This window comes from Lepisosteus oculatus, chromosome 20 (genome assembly GCF_040954835.1).
Source record: "Lepisosteus oculatus isolate fLepOcu1 chromosome 20, fLepOcu1.hap2, whole genome shotgun sequence".
NCBI lineage: Eukaryota > Metazoa > Chordata > Actinopteri > Semionotiformes > Lepisosteidae > Lepisosteus > Lepisosteus oculatus.
Genome location: NC_090715.1, coordinates 10,341,080 through 10,362,564, shown reverse-complemented (window position 1 = coordinate 10,362,564; position 21,485 = coordinate 10,341,080). Strand labels below are relative to the sequence as shown.

Genomic DNA, 21,485 nt, shown 5'->3' with positions numbered 1-21,485 from the left:
AATGCACAGAAAATGTAGCACAGATAAGTGCCATTTAAAATTTGATCACCAAGAATAATTTCAGGAATTTCCAGTCAATGGGATAATAATAGTGTCTTCCCCATCAATCCTAGTAATATTTCTTAAAGGTGTCTGCCCAGGAACATGTACAAGAAAGTGTGTCTTCATGCCATACAGCTTAGGGTCTTCTGCCCTCCTGTCCAGTGGTGGGGGAAAAGACAGTAGAACAGTAGAACTATTCCACTGCTTCCCCAGAACTGTTTCACTGGAGTCAGACTCAGTCTCTTTTCAAATAACACAAGTAGCAACAATTGCAGAATACTAGATCAAGTATGTCATACAAGTATTGTTAATTAAAGAACAATTACAGGACATTTCAGATTGAGGCTATTCATTACAAATATTGTCTGACATATCTGTGCAATTAAGTTTGAGTAAGGAATTTCTGCTAAAACACAATTATCAAAGGACTCAGAATATTCCCCTTCTCTCTGTCTTCTTCTGTCTATGTCCCAGATGGCTATGTCCCCCCTGTATCTGGCTTGCTCTCACTGATTACCAGTCTATATTGAAGTAGTTTACATCTCCCTGTCCATTCAGCACCTATCTATTGCTGTAAATCTCCCCCTGTAATTGCTCAGTGACAGAAAGGCAATACCAACCACTTCATTATCAGCCTACACTGGATGGACACTGTCACCCCTCTCAGCTACCACATCCCCCTGGCCAGCCTGCTATTTCTCATCCCCACTGGAAGGTCAGTGACTCAGAATACATCACCTGTGATTTTACTGGGAAATCCTTAGCATCATAAAGCCAGGTCAGTGACCTCTAGGGACTGCTTCCAGCATTTATTGTTTCTGCTGTGTTCCACTGAGGGTAGGATTATTTAAAAGCTCAGGACTGGGAAACAGCAGTTGCACCTTAAGGTCCAGGCAGTGAGAGAGAAACAGTGTAACCTAGTGGTTAGAGGAGACTGGCCACAAGCCTGAGAGGTCTTGTGGTTAAAGCTACTGAACCAGAGGGCAGTTGGATGCAGAGATTTATAGCTGAGGACAGAGAAGAGTTCAATAAGCTTTAATTATTACAGGAAAGGTATTGAGAAGCTGGTTTGCTAAGTGATTAGGGCTGAGGGACTGGGAATAACTGGCCAAGAGGAGACAGATGACAGGCTGAAAGAGATCTATTGGCTGAATGTGAAGAACTAGCAAGAACGTAAAGTGGGGTGAAGGCAGAGTCAAGGAGTCTATGCAATTGTAATCTAAGAACTGAGGAGCAGTGAAGGGGCTGGGATGGCCCACTAGACAGAAGAGAGTTAGACGATGGAACAGAAAAAGAGGGTGACCAAGCAGTTTAAACTCACGATGGGGGAGATACAATCGCCTTACAGACTTGTGCTCTTACCTTTTGGTAATAATGACTGGAGCTGTGTATTATCTGTGGCATTTTTTTAACTTCACAAAGCACGCATCCCGGTCTGTGTAGTGCTTTGAGAGAGCCACGTTCAACCGTGACCCTCTTTTGAACAGTTTTACTGGGCTCCTACCTGAATCCCTAACTTTGAAATTTGTTCCGCAGGGGGTAATCCCCGAAAGTCAAAAAATATTCTTTTCCTTCTGTTATTTGACCAACCAAGGAGCATATAGACTCCTGCAACAAGAAAAAAATCTGTTCCTTTTAAACAGAAATGTTGTCATGTTAACACCATCTGTTTGTTCTGTGTCCTTCCCCAGCCAGTGAAATTAAAGGGACCTGGCAGTGATCAATACTTTTACAAATCAGTATTAGTTACTCTCTGGGTCCCCTAGGGATAATCCATCTGTAAAATAAAATAGCTGTCAGTCTTCCTGGCTGCTAACTGCACTCATTGACTTGTGGGCTTGCAGAGAGGGATTTGTGCCTTTGTGAGTATGTGTTAGTGCATTTCAACACACATTCACAGACTAAACTAATGTCTACTGACATTCCCTGTTTTCTGCAATTAGCACAACTTGTTTCAGCTGGAATTACAGCAAAAATTTTGCAGAACAGATGAGAAACTAAGCAATTTAAATGGAATTATTACTCATCATTCATTCATTGATTTTAATCAGAAAGACGCAAACTCTTTTAAAAATCCCTGAAAAGCAGGAACAACTGTGCTTTTAAATAATAAATGACCCCTAACTTCATACAGTCAAGCATATAACTGGAAATAATTGAAGAAAACAATGTTCTGTAAGAGACACATTTTAGGAGTGCTGCCTCAGTATCCTTCATAACTTCAAACACTCAGTCATAAAGTATGGATAAAACTAACAGAAAAGTATGTCTGTTCACAATTTTCCTCTAATTAACTTTACTGCACAGGAACTATTATTGTTGTATTTGATGGGTGTTTGTTTTCCTTTCAGAAAAAAATAGCTCCAATAACAATCTGAGGATAAAGAAAAAAGAAACATTTTTCTGAATCCAATAGCCAGCTGATAAATGTTTCAGCATTTGTCTATATCCAACAGATTAATGAAAAGAAGAAAGACATTTGATTCTCTGAATTAACTAAGCTTTGACTCATCACCATGACTTGAATGGCCTACTTTAACATCTTCCCAAAACTGACATTCCTACAGTAGCTCAATATCAGGGTTGTGTTTACTGAAATATACCAGAGAGACCACCTAAACTCCAGGGATTCACAAGCTAGTCAATAAAACAATCAATACATAAACAAGCAAACAAATAAACAAGCAATTTAGGCCAATGTGGAGAAAAGTGATGATCAGACTGTAAGTTTGCTTCAGAACAGAGATATGGACATACTTTTGATTTTTGCTATTTTGTAAGCTGATATCAATGTACTCCCACTAAAATTTACATTAAGCCATTTTCATAACATAAAATGCTTCAAGCATGTACAGGTTTAGGTTATTTCTCCTTGATAAGATTTGTATTCCTATGGGAAAAGACAGTAATCTTTATTTTCATATAACTAAATTTTCGCAAGATATTGAGAAGTCCCCACCAAAATCAACACCTGCTCTGGAGGTATGTCAGTGCAGTAGCATCTGTGAATGTCAAGGAAAACTTCTACAGCTGAACATGAGTTGAAAGCATGCTCCGAGTTTGCTGTAAGAACAGAAAGTGTTCTGTGCTGCATCATTGACTTAGTTGAAACATCCAGCATCTCCACTATTGTAAGCTTACTCAAGATGACAAAATGATTTGTAGCATTTAAGAAAAAAGTTACAGACCTGCAATTTCTGTGTAAACTCCCTTTTATGTGAACATCTGCTAATTAGAAGTGCAGGATCTTTAAAAGCTTCTCCTGGATAATTTACTGCCTGTTTTTAGTTCATAAGAAGAGGACCCATTGCTTGTGCAAGTGAGATTTAAGGAATAAAATAAACAGTCCTTTCATATTTTGGCACAATGCATGAAGCACAAAGTTTATATTGTAAGATTACATTAGCCCTTATCACTGGTTTATAAAATCCCCAACTCCTCTTTGGGGTCTGAAAAGGTTTCCTGAAGTAAGAGGAACAGATCTGCCGCAAGAAAAAGTGCTTCTGAGCTTTGGCCATGCCTGTGAAACGTTGACATGTCTTGAAAACCCCTTTGGGTGAAAGGAGTAGTGTTTGAGAAGGAGAAAAGAAAACCTCTGGAAAGTCATTCAAAAGTATGAGAGAAGGCTGCGTGCATGCTGAATGGGCCGCCCTGCTAATGCTGTCTTAGCGGAAGTTGTCAGAGGGGATCACCAGACACAATGGGAAACTGTCTTCATCACAGTGAAGAGAGAGTTGATACCAGCCTTCCAATTCCCAAAAGGGCCTGTCCACCAGATCGCACGTATAGTATCGGATTGACAGTACAGACAGCGAGCCGAGGGCCTCGGTCAATAGACTGGCAACACAGAGGGCTTCGACACTGCTAAAGAATTCCACCTGCTTTGAATGCCCAAGCTGAAATGTCAGGTCACCACCAAGTCTCACGCATGAGCCAGGTGCCTCGTTCTCAAGAAACAAATCCATTTTTACTGCAGCCGTGCCTGCAATGGTGTTTGAAAGGCAATGGAAAGTCTCAGAGCAAAGTCATCTATGGCTTCCAGATGATTCTACCCAGCTAGATCACCGTGTGAGGTGCATAAGGGGCTGAACCGTACCGTACAGCAGCTTGTTCCCCTTTCGAGTTTACAAAGGTGCTGCTCGCTGACCTCAGGAGTTACTGTTGTAAAACCTGTTAGGTTGGGCAGCGAGCTCGAAATGGGATAACAAGGAAAGCTAAGAAGAGAGTTCACCCTGGGTCCTGCCTTTGCCTCATATGGTGTGTAGTGTATTCCAGACAGTTCTTGTATTGCTGGACACATCCTCCAGCTACATGCGGATACATGAAGCAGATTACTTCTGTACATTTCAAACACTCTTTGAAGTAAGGAAGTAGTTCTTACCCCAATAACTCAAAGTGGGCAAGTGATGGGATTTTCTGGAGAGTTATTTTTATAACCTCTATTATTTTCCATTGTAAATATTTAAATCCACATTTAAACCCTGCTTAGAAAATAGAATTGCCAAAAACAACATGTGGTTATAAAACTGTTGTTGTTTTTTTGCTCAAAAAATCATTATGAAGATTAACACAAAATCTGTACTGAGCAGATGAAATGCATCTGTACTGCTATGTTAAAGAAAAAAGAGAAAACTTAAAATGTAAATTCAGTTTGGGTTCGTGCATTTTGTTTCCTTTATTTGTTTGAATGTTTTGACACATTTAGCATTCCCCCTTTTCCCTCGAATTAATTTCTCCAGGCTTGAATATTAATCCCAAATCAGGATGGATTAGTTTGCCATTGTCCCTTATACTGAGCTCCAAATAAAGGGAATGACACAGAAAGGAAATCTTTACTTCTCTGCCCCCCAAACAAAGCTCCTGTTCGGAGAGATAACACTTGGCTCTCTAAAGCAGGGTCGCTGTACAATCCACACTGTTGATGCTCTCATAAAAAGTTTGCCATGGTGCATTTGCACGCCAATTGTGCTGTTAACTGTGGCTTTCCCAAGCTTATAGTTTGCTTTTTCCATAGTTTAGCAAAGAATACAATGGGGTTGTGCTTTAACCATTATTCCTTGGGCTAGAACCATAATTTAAATTCACAACTACTCTTAAGAAGGGACAGCAGTACTGTTTCTATTTTGAAAAGTAAAGATACATGTACAAAGAAATGGCTCATGTTACTGTGCCAGCCTTCACCTTTCCCATAGTTCACAAAATGCAGTGACACCTTCTCTTCAGACTCTTGTAATTAAAATCAGTTCAAGTGTCCAACTGTGGTGTTTGAAGGTTAGGTTTTAGAGTTTTTAAGAGGTTCCATAAAATATCTGATACTCTCACTTGGGTATTCAGCTGAAACACTCTAATTTTTCATGGCACAACATGCTATGTTTAGAATTAGTGTTCTGAACATTATAAATCATAATGTCCACCAATGCCAAATAAAATACAAGATTCACAAAGGTTCCAGTAGCTATTCCTTTCCAAAGGGAAACTCTCCATTGTTGAAAGTACTGAAAACATGCTCTATTGAAGTCCTAGAACAAATCACAGTGCCAGCGGTTAATTCTGGAATCCAAGGCTGTATTTTCCACAATTAAAATGAATTGCTTAACACAAGTCAAATATCTCACTGATTTAAGCTTTTTAAAATGTCTTCCTTCAGAAAGCCCATTTTTGGGGGTTTAATGCTACAAAATTTTATAGGAAAATGCAAAAAAGCACATTTTTAAAAACAAATGTAACCTCTATTGCATAGATGGTTCAATAAGAAGATGATTTGTATGTCATACATATCTTAAATACAATTCAAAACAAGTTAATGGGTGTTAACTGCAACCTAATGAACATCTCATTTTTTTCTGGTGTTGCTTATGTACATTGAGGGAATATGTTCCAGACATATGAATACTTAAAAGATTTAAGAATTAACTTGTACTCTTAACACCATCTTTACTTCACATGAATTCCTAGGCTACATTTGTGTTTGAGTTTGAGTTCATTTGAGTAGTTCATAAAGATTATGTCAAAGTATCTGTCAACACAGGGGGGAGTTTTCCTCTCAGCTTCTGGACAGCTCTCACTCCCAGCCTCTTTAACAGATTTATGGAACAAGATGTCTGACACACAATTAATCAGATGCCTGGCTGGGCCAGGACTCCCAGTAAGGAAGGGGTTAATTGGAAATCAATAAAAAAAAGCCTGCGTGTGAGCAGGGAAACAAGATGGGGGTGGGGCAGGGTGGGGTTGAAATCTTGTATGCTGTGATAGCTACAGACTTTCCAGATGTTATCTGTCATTCAGAAGATAACTCTGGTGGCCAGATGTTTATTCTCAGTGTACTCCTAATACATATACATCAGCACAAAATATAACATAAATAAATGAAAATGCAATCAAAAACTCTGATGCAAAAATATACATTAGGAACTACAAATATGTCACGGTACGGATTTCAAAGGAACAGAGATGTGTAGGACAAGTACACCATACACTCCCCATTTAGCAAAATCATTTAGCACCATTTTGTTCCTCTGCTGCAAGCATGTCATTTTAAGATTTACAAGGGGGAGCTGGAGGAAAGTTTGGGCAAGCAAATATAACTAATTTACTCTGATCCAAGGTCATTGAGAAGAAAACAAACTAATGGCAGGTTTCAGTCTTGCAGTGTTTGTTTTTCAGTTAAGGTTTTGAACTAGCCAGGGGCTCACTTCAATGAACTCCTCCACTCTGAAGGAGTGTTTTGGGAAATTAGAAGTCCATGTAATTAACAGAGTAAATGCAGAACTGCCTTGATTTGGATTACATTAACATATCATCAATGATGTATTAATCAAATTCAAAGAAATGTTTCTTCAGATTAGCTTACTAAAGTGATTTTTTTTTCCCAGGCTATGACAAAGTTTGCGGAAAAATGCACTGCAAGCATTATAGCTTCTGTTTAGTTGGAAAGCTGTCTGAACGGCAGCAGCCAATGTTTCTGGTCATTAACACCTTCATCCCCAGAATCTTATTAGGGCACCTCTTTATTGCTGCATGAAATGAGTTATTTATTTCTTAGCAGCACTTTATGAAGGACCATGAAAAGCTGCGTTCACGACGTTTGCTCCTGTTAATTTGTGCAAAGCTACTTTGGGTTTGATTTTCAAAACTAGCTAAGTGGATTGTGAATAGATTTACTCACTTCTATCATTTTCTAAGGAATAAATCTGCTTTGCTTTTGTGTTTTCACTTAAATGGATGTTCTGTTTTTCTCAGATAAGTTGTGTTGTCTAAAAACATTTTTTTGAAAATGCTTTGTTAGTTGCAGAACTTTATAAGTGCGGATTTTCTCCACAAAAGTCATCAAAGAGGAATGCTGGTTTTGCATTCCTAATCCCTTTCTGCTTCTGGAGTGAGTTTTTTCGGACTCATTAAGATTTGAGTGTTTTGCAAGACATAGTCATTTAAGAATGCAAAGTTTCCTAACAAAATACTTTTTTTTTCACATAAACCAAGCCATTACTTCCATTTAAAGGCTGGTCAAGTAAGCACAATTAGCATAATTGAAAAAGTAAACACACACAATGTGTTGTATCACATAAAGTCTATTATTTTGAGTGTCAAGAAAATTCCAGTATTATTTTTTTAAATGATCTGGATTTGCTTCAAAAACACATTTCTGCTTTGTGGTGCAGCAGATGGGCACAAGAGACTGCAAATGGTAACAAATGTTTGTACTTCTGTGTGCTTTAGAGTACAACTGAAGTGTAATCAACTAGTTTTCTCTATACGTTTTTGAGTGAGTGTTTGATGTTGGGGATGAAGCTCAGGAGGCTGTAATGTTATTATCACAGAGTGTCATCATGCCTCTCTGCACTGACAAAAGGAATTTTCCTTCAGTTTTGAAAAGCCAGTACAAAACACTCACATTTATCTGGTAATGAAGCAACCTAAATTTCAAGTGAGAAGTTAAGGATGATTGTGAATGACGTGCTAACTAAACTTTCATCGGGCTTTTATAAACTGGGTTTGTGTGTATGTTTTTTTGTGTTGCCTGTTGTGGGCTACCTTTTGTGCGTTCTGTTGCACCAGCCAGGTCTAAAGCGAGGGGGTTAAGCAAGTCTTGGCTAGCAAACGTAGCAGTCTGGGCTGGAGGACTGTGTTCAGACCCTCGTCCTGTTTGAATGCAGAGCTCTGTCTCGGCACCTTTCCCAAACCTTCCTATTCCAAGTGTCGCAATCTGGTTCCATTTTACAGCTGGCCTTGAGATTGTAACAGAGCCCCATTCTCCCCCTCCCAAACCGCATATTTAATCCTTGCGCTTATGTCAAACTTAATTATGGGACCTTGTACGAAAAAATAACAAGTGCGCCTTGTAGGGGAGAGAGAGAGCCAGGGAAAGGAGAAAAGTGGAGAGAGACGAGGGAGGTAAGTGAAAGAAAGCGATGTGTGTTGATCGAAAGGATCTCTTACACAAACCTACTGTGATGTTAGAAAAAAATATATCCTCTGCTCCAGGTCACTGCTTTAACTCTCTCAAAGTTGAGAATCCTCCCCCCCTCCCTCCCCCTCCAGGTTTCAGCATTAAGTTTGGAATCCTTTTCAAGCAACAGGATAGATTAAACAGTTCAGATTAAATAGAGTTCTACTCCGTTTGCCATCATCAATACAGCTTTCTACACAACTCCCACATGTGCAGAAGTTTCTGCCTGCAAACATCAGTTTACCTCTGCTGCCTGAGTTTTACACCTCAGCAGTAATCAGTAAGTATATACCTATATGACAGAGTGCTTGCAAAAACAGGGCTAGACAAAGCACTTTGTTGCTGTAAGCACAAAACATGGCCTTGGTAGAAAAAATAGTTTACACAAGACAAACCGTGTTGCTTGTGGCAAGTCAGAAGAGTTACAAGAGACCACGCTGCACTGTGTAACCTAGCTGCTGGGCTCAGCGTAAAGGTCAGGCTCAATGGTCTGAAAGATTACATCCAGACTCAGTACTTCTTAGACCAATTGCCTCACTACAGCTGCACCTGTGCAATTTGGAAAACAACAAAAAAAACGCATTTCAGATTCAGATACAAAAAAATTCACACCGATATCATCACATCACAACCATTTTTTTGCTTGTAACAGTATGTGAAGAAAAAAATAACAAAAGACCTGAAGAAAGAAAACTCGGATATTTCTCTGCTTTCTCTGAATTCCAATAGCTCTTACTTGAAAAATGTAATTCTCACTAGTCAAGCCTTCAGAAACTGACAGTCCTGTGTAACACGAGTCTTGAAAAGCGTGATTTTGTTTCTGAAGAAATTCAAGAGAATTCCTTAACAGTGGAGAAAGCAGACTCAAACACATTTACATGTGTTTGAATTTCAGTTGCAAAAAAACACATTTCCATAGGCCGCAAAAAATACAACACTGAGCAGCAGTGAAGCTGGACTCAGGGGGGGATGTCTGGTGGGATAATTTAAGTTGCATACGCCTTAGTCTCTCCCCATCTCCCTCCTCTGCTCTTCCCAGATCCAGCCTACCAAGACCCTCTGGACTCTCCAAAGACTCTTTCCCATGCCATGGGCACAGGGACGTACGCGCCACACTAAGATATTTATAGAAGCAGAGCTCAAAAGGGCCTGGAGAGAGGGCAGGCTTGTTTTCATTTCTATCCCAGAGTGCTTTCACCAGCCCTCACATGCGGGCGTTAAATATATATCCAAATACCGACAGAAAGGAAAGCGGGAGAAGGGAAAGGAAGAAGAAGACGCATCAGAGGTTTGAACAATAACTGACGGGGTAGACAAAAGTGACTGACCAGCAATTACGATTGACATACGCCTCCCGTACTAGAAAACAACGAACAGAGAAAAGGAGAGTGGAAGGAGTTTGTGTGGTTTTGTGAGGGAGAGAGACTGGAAAATTAGGTGAAAAGAAGAGGAAGAGGGAAAAAAGGGATAAGAAATGGGAGAAGGGGGTAATCTCACTTCCGAGGCCTTCTAGGAAGAGGCGAGAGAGAGAGAGAGAGAGAGAGAGAGAGGGATGAGATAGGGAGAAAGAAAAGAAGCAGAAAAGTCTCCACAGCTGGAGGAGTGCAGAGAAAGAGCAGGCGGGCTGGTTACCAGCCCAGGCCCATCGCCAGGCCAGTCTCGGCAGGCAGGGTGCACCGAGGCCGGAAATCAGCTCCACATGTTGGAAAGGCAGGAGGCGGACCCTGGGGACCAGGGGTCACTGACAGGCAAGCAATAGGCCGGCCCCCTCAGTGTAGCCTCTACCCTGAAGAGTCAGCTGATGTCTGAGAGAGTGGCTGTCTGTAACTTTCAAAGACACTTTCTCACTGGCCTGACTTGTATGGGAATTATGAATGTACTCAGAGTACATCATAGCATAAAGTTAAAATATCAGAAACAGCGAAGGAAATAATGACAGTTCAGTTCGGGAGTTACCGAAACAGAAAAAGTTACAAGGACTTATTAAAGTACAATGTTCAAAATAATTCTTCTTCTTAGGAATTCATTTAAAGGTTGTGTCTTAATTTACGACGGCAACAGCCGTCTGGTAATCATCCGAATCACTCCTAATACCTCTGGGGCTCAATGCTCAACAGATCTCTTACAGTAGTGTGTTTAGGGCCCTTGTTTCTTGTTTTGACATCTAAATAAAAGTTTGTTTTGTTTGTTTTACACGAGTATTTATCATTTCTTTGATCTTTTTGCTGCTCTTTATAGATAAGAACTCACAGCATCGAGGTTCCAAAGGAGACTGTTTAAGGACAAATCCCTACAGAACCGAGGGAACTCACAGCAGCTCAGCCCCGCCACAATTGTCACCCACTAGAAGCATGTCTGTTCCCCATTTGGAACCATGCATGTTTTAGTTTCCGTCTGAAACATTGTGACTGCAGCTTTAAACCCACCTCCCACCCCGATGTGATTCTGTCATAAGAATTCCAGCGCTGCTGTAGTTTCTATTTTTTCATGCTTGTGGGAAAATACCAGCCCATGTTTCATGAGATGCTTCAAACATTCCTCGCCCTGGCTATAAACTGCAGTGTGTGATGAGAGGGCCTAGCCAAGTAGCGAAGAGTAAAGGGAATGCAATCAAAGGGTGAGCTAGACCAGCACCAAAGACATGATGATTATAGAAGCTGACTTAAAGAAATTCAGCTGATTAGTATAACAATCTAAATGTTTTCCACGGTCCTTGGGTATCCAAAAACATTTGAGAATCAACAGTGATTACCTTTGAGTAAAGAAATCAGTTTACTGTGCAATCTTTGTTGATTTTGTAGTCATATAGTTAGAAACACAGTTGTACAGTATGTCCTTTCATTTTCAAGGGACACATTTTCAATTTGATACTTCTTCGTAAATGTCCTAATTCCACAACAGGTTATATAATTAGACTTTGGATTCTGACTAATATTTATTAGTTTAGATCCCACACTTGGAGTGAGGTTTACACTAGTTGTTTATCATTTGACCTGTTTAAAAAAAAATTGGATTGGTTAAAAAATCAGAATCATGAAACACAAAAAATAAAACTATTTTAAAGTAGATATGTGGCAAACTACTGCAGAGCTAATTAAAGCCACACATGTTCATCCATCCATTTTCTAACCACTATCCAATAGCGGGGGAGCTGGAGCCTATCCCAACAAGCAAATGGCGCAAGGCAGGATACACCTTGAATGGGACGCCAGTCCATCACAAGCCACACACACAGACACGCACACTCACACTTACAGTATACCAGGCTAATTTTCCCAGAAGCCAATAAACCTGCCAGTATGTCTTTGGACTGTGGGAAGAAACTGGAGCACCCAGAGGAAACTCACACAAGCACGGGGAGAACAAACTCCACACGGACCCCTGCTCTGCAATGCTAACCACTGCGCCACTGTGCCGCCCAGTTCATTTCTAAGACCAGTGCTGTCTGTCAGTTCATCTGTCCAATATCAGGGAGCTGCTTATTCTTTGTAAGAGTCACAGGTAGCAGGAGCCTGTCCTGGAAGCATAAGGTGACAAGGCAGGATTACGGCCTGTAAGTCCATTCCAGGGGATAAGCAACTGATAAGAACATACAGGGACAGTTTCAAGACATCAAGTAACTTAACCGAATGTCTCTGGAAGATGGCAGGAAACTGACGCACTTTGAAAAAAGTCGTGTGCAGGACAAACACGCGGACTCTATACAGAAGGTACCTCAGTCTGGAAGTAAACCTGGGAGGACCCAAGAGATATGAGGCACTGGCAACCTATGTCATTGCCCCTTTCTGATAATGAGAAACCAAACAGGACACAGTGAAATCTGGCACTGCAGACAGGGAATGGCAAATCACTTTCTGAGTTATTTCACAATAGCAAAATAAATGCTTGTACTTATCCCTTCACTGTAGCAACAAACTTTGGCAGCACAACAGCACGACACCCAGAGACAGTTCAACAGTAGATTCTAGGGTCAAGTCATGAGATGCCTGTATGCGTGTGCTTCCACTGATTCTGGAAAGCCTTCAGAAACTGCTGCAGTTAGACTGGAATCAGTAGCTATCAGCACTTACAAGTCTCTTGGAGGTGCACACAGGATGTCTGAGGAGATATTAAGAACTAATGAACAGAAGGGTGATTAAAAAGGAGTGTAGAGTATTCGGCCCATCTACCTCGTTTTTCTCTAGTTAATTGATCCAAGGATCTCACCCAGCCTTTAAGTGAAGCCATGGTATCTGCTTCAACAACACAGCTGGTTAGTTTGTTCTTACTGCATGCTATGTAAAGAAGTACCTCTTGGTCTCTGGCTTAAATTCTGTCAAATGTTCCAGGGATATCTCTGCCATTTTGCCCCTGAAAATATATACTGTGAAACTCAGGTGAAAGAGGTCTGCAATCTGTTTTGTATACTGGTTGATATATCTTGTCCATTTCCAGGCAGATGTGTGCTAGTTGGACTAAACATCAACAAGAACCTACCATCTCTTTTGCCTAAAGCAAACATCACACCATACTGACACACCGAAGAATGGGGCATCTCAGTTGCATACTAAGAATTTTGATATCCAGCAACATGAATGTTATTAGGACAGGTTAAAGCTTTCAAGCAATGTTAATTTTTTTTTCGTGATTCTGGGTTGTTGCAGATTAATTACATCCCAATTGGCTGCCAAGTGAGGACCTGAGGGTAATATTTTTTTGGAATATCTCTGCATTGAGACAGAAAATGTAAAATCAGGTAAAGTCATCAAATTAGTGTATATAAATCTTCAACATCATGGCTATGAGCCTAGGGGGGCTGTGTCTCCATACAGGTTTTTGGACAGCACTCTGTAGCCTTAGGCACTCTGATAAGCTTGCCCCCTCCCTTGTATTAATTTACCCCCTGCTATCCGAGCAATTGAAACAAGAGGTCCAAGGGGAAATGCATTGAGATTCACAGCACACTTCCATCCCCCTGCCACCACCATCCCCACTAGAAATATTATTTCATTAAATATATTATGCATCTGAAATGAAAGCATGTGTGTATTTGCCAGTCCATGTGAGTGAATATGTGGGTGTGGGAGCACTTGCACATTTTCTATATACAGCCAGAAGAGAATTTGTATTAAAAATGTTCTGAGAAACAAAATATTTGTAGGCAACACATGTAGCTTGTCTAATATTTATTTAACGGCTGTGCTTCTGATTATAGGTACTATACATTGCAAGCTTGCAAGGGCAATACCAGAAAAGAGGATGAGCATTTCTATACAGTCTGAAGGTGCCGTAGAGGGTTCAAGTTTCATGCCATTCAGAAGTCCATGGCTTGCTGCAGAAATGCTTGTGTTTCAGTAGGCTACACTGCACATGTGTGTAGCTTAGAAATGTGTCATGCATTGCAATGTGCGTGCTGCAGCAAGGGAAAAAAACATATGCAGCAGATTTGACTGCTTCTGCACGTGGATACAGAATTCTGGTGTACTGTGCTTTACAAACACTAGGTCTAGATGTTAGAGTCGCATAGTTTGGTTTATGGATGTGTTCTGTTTCACGAAACCTCCTCACAGAATGCTCATCCCGTTGAAGTCGTTAAATGGCTTAATTCGAAAACAACAGTTTCCTTGTGCACGCTAAACTGGAATCAGTTTAGAAAAGCAACCATTCCAGTTCAGATTAAGAAGTCCCCTCTCTTTTCCAGTGTGCTGACTGGTTGGTCTTGTGCTTAAGAAAAAAGCAGTTCATGAGGTACATGCTCATGAAATAGTTAAGAAGGCTGAGGTCAGCTGATGGCTGAATGGTTTGTGTTTGAACTCCCACCAGTGGTCAGGACCTACTTTCCCAATTCAGTGGTAAAACTGTGAGATGTTACTAGCTCTCACATCAGAACATAACGAACTGCCCACAGCCTATTACCCCAGACCCCAGCTTTGGCACAGTGTAGGTACTTTCAGGACAGCCCAGAAGCATTCAAGCTCCATGCAGGGTTGGTCCTACTCTATCTCTTCAGCGTAAAATTGTCCCTTCTCTTAAGAGTTCACACCCTAAAAAGTGCCTGATTGAGCTTATATTGCCATAGAATATCCTAACAACGTGGGTCACGTTCCTGACTTAATGCCTGATGTGGTCCAAAAATAATTAAAAAAAAAGAGAACCACTTGTTCTTAACTACTAATATAACATCAGCGTGTGCTTCACCTTTTGGCCATCCATAGAATCCATTTCACATCTTGGGACCTTGAATAGATGGATTTCAAGTCTGATTAAACACAATTCCAAATCTGTGTTTGTTTTAAGGGATGACAATGCCTCTTCGTGTGCAGAGTCCTCGCGAATCAGCGCCTCGAAGAGGAGTACGCTGGGCAACCTGTACCACAGCAAGCGGACATACAGGCATCGAGCTCTGATGGGGAAGGAACCAACAGAGCAGAACCTTTGCCAGTTCAAATGATTCCGCTGGCCTTTTCTGTGCCCTAGTTTGGCTGCCGTCGGAATGCATTGTGCCCTGACCTAAGGGCAGTCATCCAATCAGCTAGCTATCTTCTGAAAAGGCCTCCATAATAGCAGTGGCAGTTGTGACATTTTTCCACCTCATCAATAAGTGGTGAAAGCTGCTCTCTCCCGCTACTTGACCGTTTAACTTATTCCTGAAAAGGCCCTTTCTTTCTTCTCCTTTTTCTTGCTGAAATCAATAAGCCTCGGAAAGGAACGACGCCGATCTAGAAGATGCATTAACTTGTGTTCTCAGCTGCGGTACAAAAAGCTGGAGATGGCAGGGAAAAGGCTGATGAAGGCCTCTGGCTCCTTCTTTTCCTGTGCAGGCTGAGCACAGACAACAAAAAGCGCTGGATTCACTCCACACTGGAACACAGCACACGCTGATTGGTCTATGCAGGCGCACAAAACTCAGAATCACACTGGAAATGGGATTTAAAACATTAAATCATATTTAATTAGGAGGTATGTATATATCTTGTATGCATTTACTCTCTCAATACAACCAGTCTGTTTCTTCCATACTTCAAGGAAGGAGAAAGTCCATGAGCCAAATATTAAGAATATTCAATTGGCTATGCTGTATGGATTTGAAAGAAACGTTCCTAATCTTATATGTCCTTTTTTACAACACTTTCTGCAATACATCTTCTGCTATGTTTGGTTCCACTGCTGAAGTTGAAATTGATTTCTATATCCCATGCTACACGGCTGCAGATCGCTTTTGAAATAAAAAGCTCCTCTTATCCAACACTGCTGCTGTTGTAACAGGGAGAACGGGATCAGTACCATCTCAAGCGTTTCAGCCCAAGTACTTTATAGCTGCCTTCGATCCACTCACTGTGTGTAAGTGCAGAAACAATCATTTGACACAACATTTTCATCTTCTAGACAATGTGGGGAATCAATAGGAAAGAAAGCAGAATGCTTGGATATGTAGTTAAAAGTGCAGGGCTTAAATCATGGGATGTTATTTCAAGATTGGACAATGCACTAGTAAGACCTCATTTAAGATATTGTGTATGATTTCGGCCACAACATTATAAAAAAAAGACTTGTTGCTGTGGAATCAGTCCAGACAAGAGTAATTAGATACATTCCTGTATTTAAAGGAATGTCTTAATCTGACAGACTAAAAAAACTAGACGCCTTAAATCCAAAAACAGAGAAGACTTTGAGCGGACCTGATTCAGATATTCACAATTTTCCATGTCATAGCTAAAGCTAGCTCACTAGACACAAACCCCAATGAAAAAGAGTTACAAACTGATTTTACTGCTTTGGTATTGTTATGGTTACGATTCTAATTACACTTGAAATACATTACATTATCACTCAGAAAAGAAACGGTCAACAAATGGGAGGAAGAAATAATCAAAAACCAGAGATGTGTTTAAAAAGGTTTTTATGCTTGTATTCAGGTATGAACTGATTCAATCGTCCTCTCTGTTTTAGCCTAGCCTAGTTTGTGCCTGTAGCACCTTTGTCAGGTTTGAGTTACTCTGTTCTAAGGGTTAATCTGAATGCCAGTTTCTTGATCAAGGGCAAGGGTTAAAAGTAAGGAAGAGGGAACATTATGAGTTATGTGTTCCTCCCGCAATCAGCAAGGGGATAAGTAGCTGCCGCAGTTAATTAAAAACACAGCGTTAATTAGAGAGCCCCCCTCCAATAACATGCCGTCATGGCCATGGTGCAGACTGTGTGGTTTGCGTTGGCGTCAGGACCAGGGGAGCAAGCCAGGGGGTGTGGCCAGGGGAAACCACACCCACGGGGAGGGTCTAAGGGCTGTGGCCCCATTAACAGGACCTCCTCCCAGCCCACAACTGCAGAACAGCTGGATCACAGCTGAGGAGGCAGGAGGCACAGAAAACTCTCCAGCACTGTCACCCTGCAACCAAAGCATGAAAATACTTACAATACCAGCCAATTTTAAACACTTTTCCCCCAACATTTCCTTATGTCTACAACACATGGTTATTTTTAAAACTTTCCATTGAAATCCAACCTTTTTGGTGGGGCTCCATCTGCACACATTTCTGATAAAATAATTGCTGGGAACCTTAATAATATTGTGTCAGCTAAATATTAACCCTTAATATTAATACATTAACATATAGGGGGGAATCCATTATATTCCCCACTGAAGTCAGCAGCCACATGTGTGACACATAGGTGTCAATTTGGACCTGCAGCAACGCTGCACAACAGGTAACTTCAGGTAGGGCAAATGATACAGGCCTAGAGTGAAATGTAGCTAATATACTTATCACATATATACACCTATTTAGCTAATACAGTAAGGCTATCACCCAACTCTTTAAAAAAAGTGCCCTGAGATTTAATGACCAAATAGTCAGTTTACCATTTCATCTGAAAGACACCACACTTTCAGCACAGTGTCGCTGGTCAGCATACTGGGCTGTTGTTGAGATATTCTGATTCAAGGGGAATAGTGTCACCTACTGGTCCACCAATATTTTTTATAGTAACAAACACGTTCAGCTTTGGTTAGCTTATGAGAATGATGGGATCAGTATTTGGCAAGACTGTCACTCATCACGCCTCAACAGTCTCGCCTCTAATGCACTCTCTGAGTCCTAGGAAGTCATGTCATTCTCCACATTCATCCACTTGGAAATACCATTTAGTACTCTTTCCCTCTACAGCTTTTACAATATTTAGAGCTGCAGGAACAGAAGGATCTGGCAGATCTGTTGGCATTTAAGATGCCTGCAAATGGCAAGGCACTGTGATGAAGATGAGCAGAGATGTGAGATCTGCGGTCTTAAATTCCAGGACACAAATGAGGAAATCAAGCAGCAGTCTCTCCAGTCTGGATATATTCCCTCTGCAGTGGTATGTTTAGTTCAAAGAGACTTCAGGTCCCCAAGCACTTGTAAATGGGGACAAGATGTCCCTACAGAGAGGATGCTGCCTCTCAGATCCCTCCTGTTTGAATATCTTTATATGCCACAGTGGAGCAGAGGGGATCACCACACCGCAGTGCCAGCCAGGGCGGGGGCAGAGCTTGGCAGGCGGGCGGGGGCTAGGCTGCCTGCACTGTACATAGGAAAGGAGAGGGGGGAAGAAAATGAAACGACAGCCGCTCGTTAAGAGACTGGCATTGCCTGCGGCTTGCTAATTTATGCAAATTGAGGTTCCAGCGTTGGGGAAGGGGGGGGTGGGGGGGAGGTGGATGTGATAGTTTGGCCGGCAGCCAACGTGTAGCAGTGAAAAGGTTAAATTGTGCCTGGCTGGCTTGCCTGGCTGCGCGCTCAGGCTAGAAAGTTTAGTTGCGCGAGCCGAAGAGCACGGGAACAATGATGGAGACAGAAGGAGCCCTTCTGCGCCAGGCTCTCCTTGCCAAGGCAGACGGAGAAGGAGCCAATCAGGGGGCACAGCCTCCTCCTCAGTGCCCGAATGGCATCGCCCCTACTCTCGTGTCTCTCCCTCTCTCTCCCCTCTTATTCTCCAGCTGCCCGGGATGAATTTATAAACATTTTGCCAGCGGATCAATACCGGTATTGATCAACCATTGTGAGAGCGATCTGTCTAAAACCCAGCGCAGCCTGCAGCTTGGAGATGGGAGGAGCGAGAGAGAGAGGCTGTGGAGAGGAAGAAAAAGGGAGAAGGAGAGAGAGGAGAGAGGCTGCTGCTTCGGAGAGGTAGAAGGAAAAAAAGGGATTTCAGGGAGAGAAATGGAGAACTGAGAGGAGAGAGAAGAATTTGGGGAAGTCGAAGAAGCAATGGGCGATCTACAGAAACGTGTCGTATCAGCTTCTCGTTAGAAGGAGGTTGGGTGGGGGTGGTTAACGAGGGGAATTCTGCTGCGTTAAGTGTGGGAGGGGGGAATCCCAGGATAAGTCACAGACGGAGAGAGAGTGGGATAAAGAAGGAGTAACAGGGATTCCCTCACATGAGGTAACAGATGATTGCGATGGAGCTCTGCACTCTCAAAACCTGGATTTGGTGATGTTAGGTCAAGCTAGTCGTATGCATTATTGAATGCACTTAAATTTCTATATATGCTTGGCTGTGAATGGGAGCGTCTCTGACTGCAAAGGTGCCACCATTTTTTTGTTGTTTGCACTGATTTTCCATTAACGAGGGCCTCAAAGTACTTCAATTAGAACATTAGTATTGTCTAGTTTAAAGCTCATGGCAGCTATGTTCTTTTGTAGAAAGGCAACACAAACACCTGCAGGGATTTTTCAAAGACTGTTGAGGTAAGAGAACCAGGAAATGCTTCTGTTGTTCTTGTTTTTTATTTCAGAATTGCAGGTGCTATGTTTTCTGCTGAACATTCTATGCAATTGGAGAATATGGCTCTTGAATTTCAGGATTATTGAGCAGCAGCAATAATTATTTTGAAGAATACTTTCTCATGAGATCTTACAATAAGAGTCTTACAAAGGAAATTGATCTGTTCACTGCAAGTAAGACAGCATTACACTGAAAAGCTACATGAGCAGACAAGCAAATGGACAGATAAGGAGCATTAAAATGACAACCTAGGAAGAGACTTCATACCAGACTTTTCAACTTTGTCATCAATTTTATGGAGACCTGGCATTACCTTTAACTTTCTTACTAAGATGGTCATGCAATCCCAGTTTGTGCAAATGTAATTCAGAGGATACAAGGAGGTCAACTTCTACAAGCCCTTATCAATTTTCCAGTGGATAACTGCTATAGGATTGTTGAGGAGATGGTGCTACAACTTTGTGACCTGGCCCATTGGAGATCAGACTGGATCGAAGACAGGAGCTCCTGACACTGTTCTGTGTTGGATTATAGTGACCGCTGGTACATTGAAGACTTGGTTGAAATGGCTCATAACACAAATGGATTGTACTAAATATCAAAGGATTTTCAGCGAATTAGATACTCTTGGGTGGTTTTTTTGAATTTAATACACTGAGTTAATGAACATGGGGTGCAATTTGGTGAACTGCAAGAAATGCACTGAGGTGTAAAGGATATACCTATTAGCATGCGACATACAGCACAATGCTGCAAAGGAATAAGATGGCTCAGACGTCTTCAGGTTCACATCACATGACACCAATGTACAATAAGAAACCTAGTACTGTGCCTTCCAGAATACATGTGTACTTATTCTGTTAAAAACAAATAGAAGATTGTAAGGTAATCTGAAACATCTGAGATGTGGCATGACATGGACAAATGGATTTATATATACTGGACTTGCTGACGTACAGAAATGAGAAGGAGATCATTCATAAAGAGAGATGACAAGTGCAATGTAACAATGCCATTGGAAAAATGACCACTGAAACACAAAACATTATGTTTTCATGTGTCAATGAAAACCTAGTTATAAGATAAGAAATGAAGCATGCATGATAACTATACTTAGCAACAATAATCAGAAAGGTAACTGTTACTGTAACAAAATTATAAATAATCATATTTCAGTTTGCGTTTCTCACCTCAAAACAGAACATAATTTTTGCTTGGCAGGAATTTTAGGAAGAGTTTATTGAATTTTCCTGTAATTACATTTTTTCCTGTAATTAATTTTCCTGTCATTACAAGTTCTATGTAAATCTATTTAAAAATGGGCATATATATTTAACATTGTAAAATTCTTTACATTCTCTCTTACACTGAAGAAGAAGTAATATGTTATGTCTGTTACTTAGTCCAGTTCACCATGTAGTTTGTTTTCTCTCAATGAATGCTCAAAGCCTAGAATCTTCAAGCTGTGCCAGCTCATTCATGCTATGCTTGAGAGTCCTTTAATAATGCAGTCTTCCAAGGACTACTTAGAAAGGATACGTCCATTATGATACCAATGAAAACACAAAGCTGATACATGAGCAGAAATATATGGTGTTTATAGATCAACCTGCATACAGTACCTAATATCATGTAGAGGACACTGCACTGTGAGCAATACACTAAAGCTATGACTTGCAGATGTTGGACTACATCTGGCACTCAAAGCACAAAATACTGTAATGTCATAAACCATAAAAGCTGGGATTACAGCAAGTAACATACAAATTGTTTGTAAATGAAATTAAGGTCAGGATAATTGGCATGGGGAGACTAGGAGAGGGAGAGGATATCACAGAGAAAACCAGAGAAGATATAGAAGGGAGGAAGGGAGACAGAGAGCTAGGCTAGTACATGCTGCTATCTGTGAAATGCATGAATGAAATGAGTAATTAAGATGGATGTGAAGTAATGGCTGGGGTTGATGGGTGTGCCTCTATAATGGCAGCATAATGCAAGATCTAACTGGATCACCCTAGCAATGCCTTTGAGCTAGGAGTTCTCCTCACCTCCCAGCTGGTCTGTAATTAGCAAGCAGTCCTTTGTAACAACTGGTTCTCTTAGGTAATAAGGCACTCCACCCCAGAATCCCCAAACAGCTGGTTCAGACACTTCCTGTGCATGGCTTTATCCATGTCATGACCGTGAAGACTGTTGCTATACTATTTCTTGCAAGTTATACAGTCAGTTCATAAGTCCATTCCAGGCTGAATTATAAAGC

The 21,485-nt window shown here is 41.1% G+C and overlaps 1 protein-coding gene across 1 annotated transcript in view; it reads right to left on the bottom strand.

The window, feature by feature from the left end:
- Positions 1–21,485, bottom strand: part of zfhx3b (zinc finger homeobox 3b) — a 250,260-nt gene that overhangs the window by 196,500 nt on the left and 32,275 nt on the right. The gene's annotated exons all lie outside the window — the stretch shown is intronic.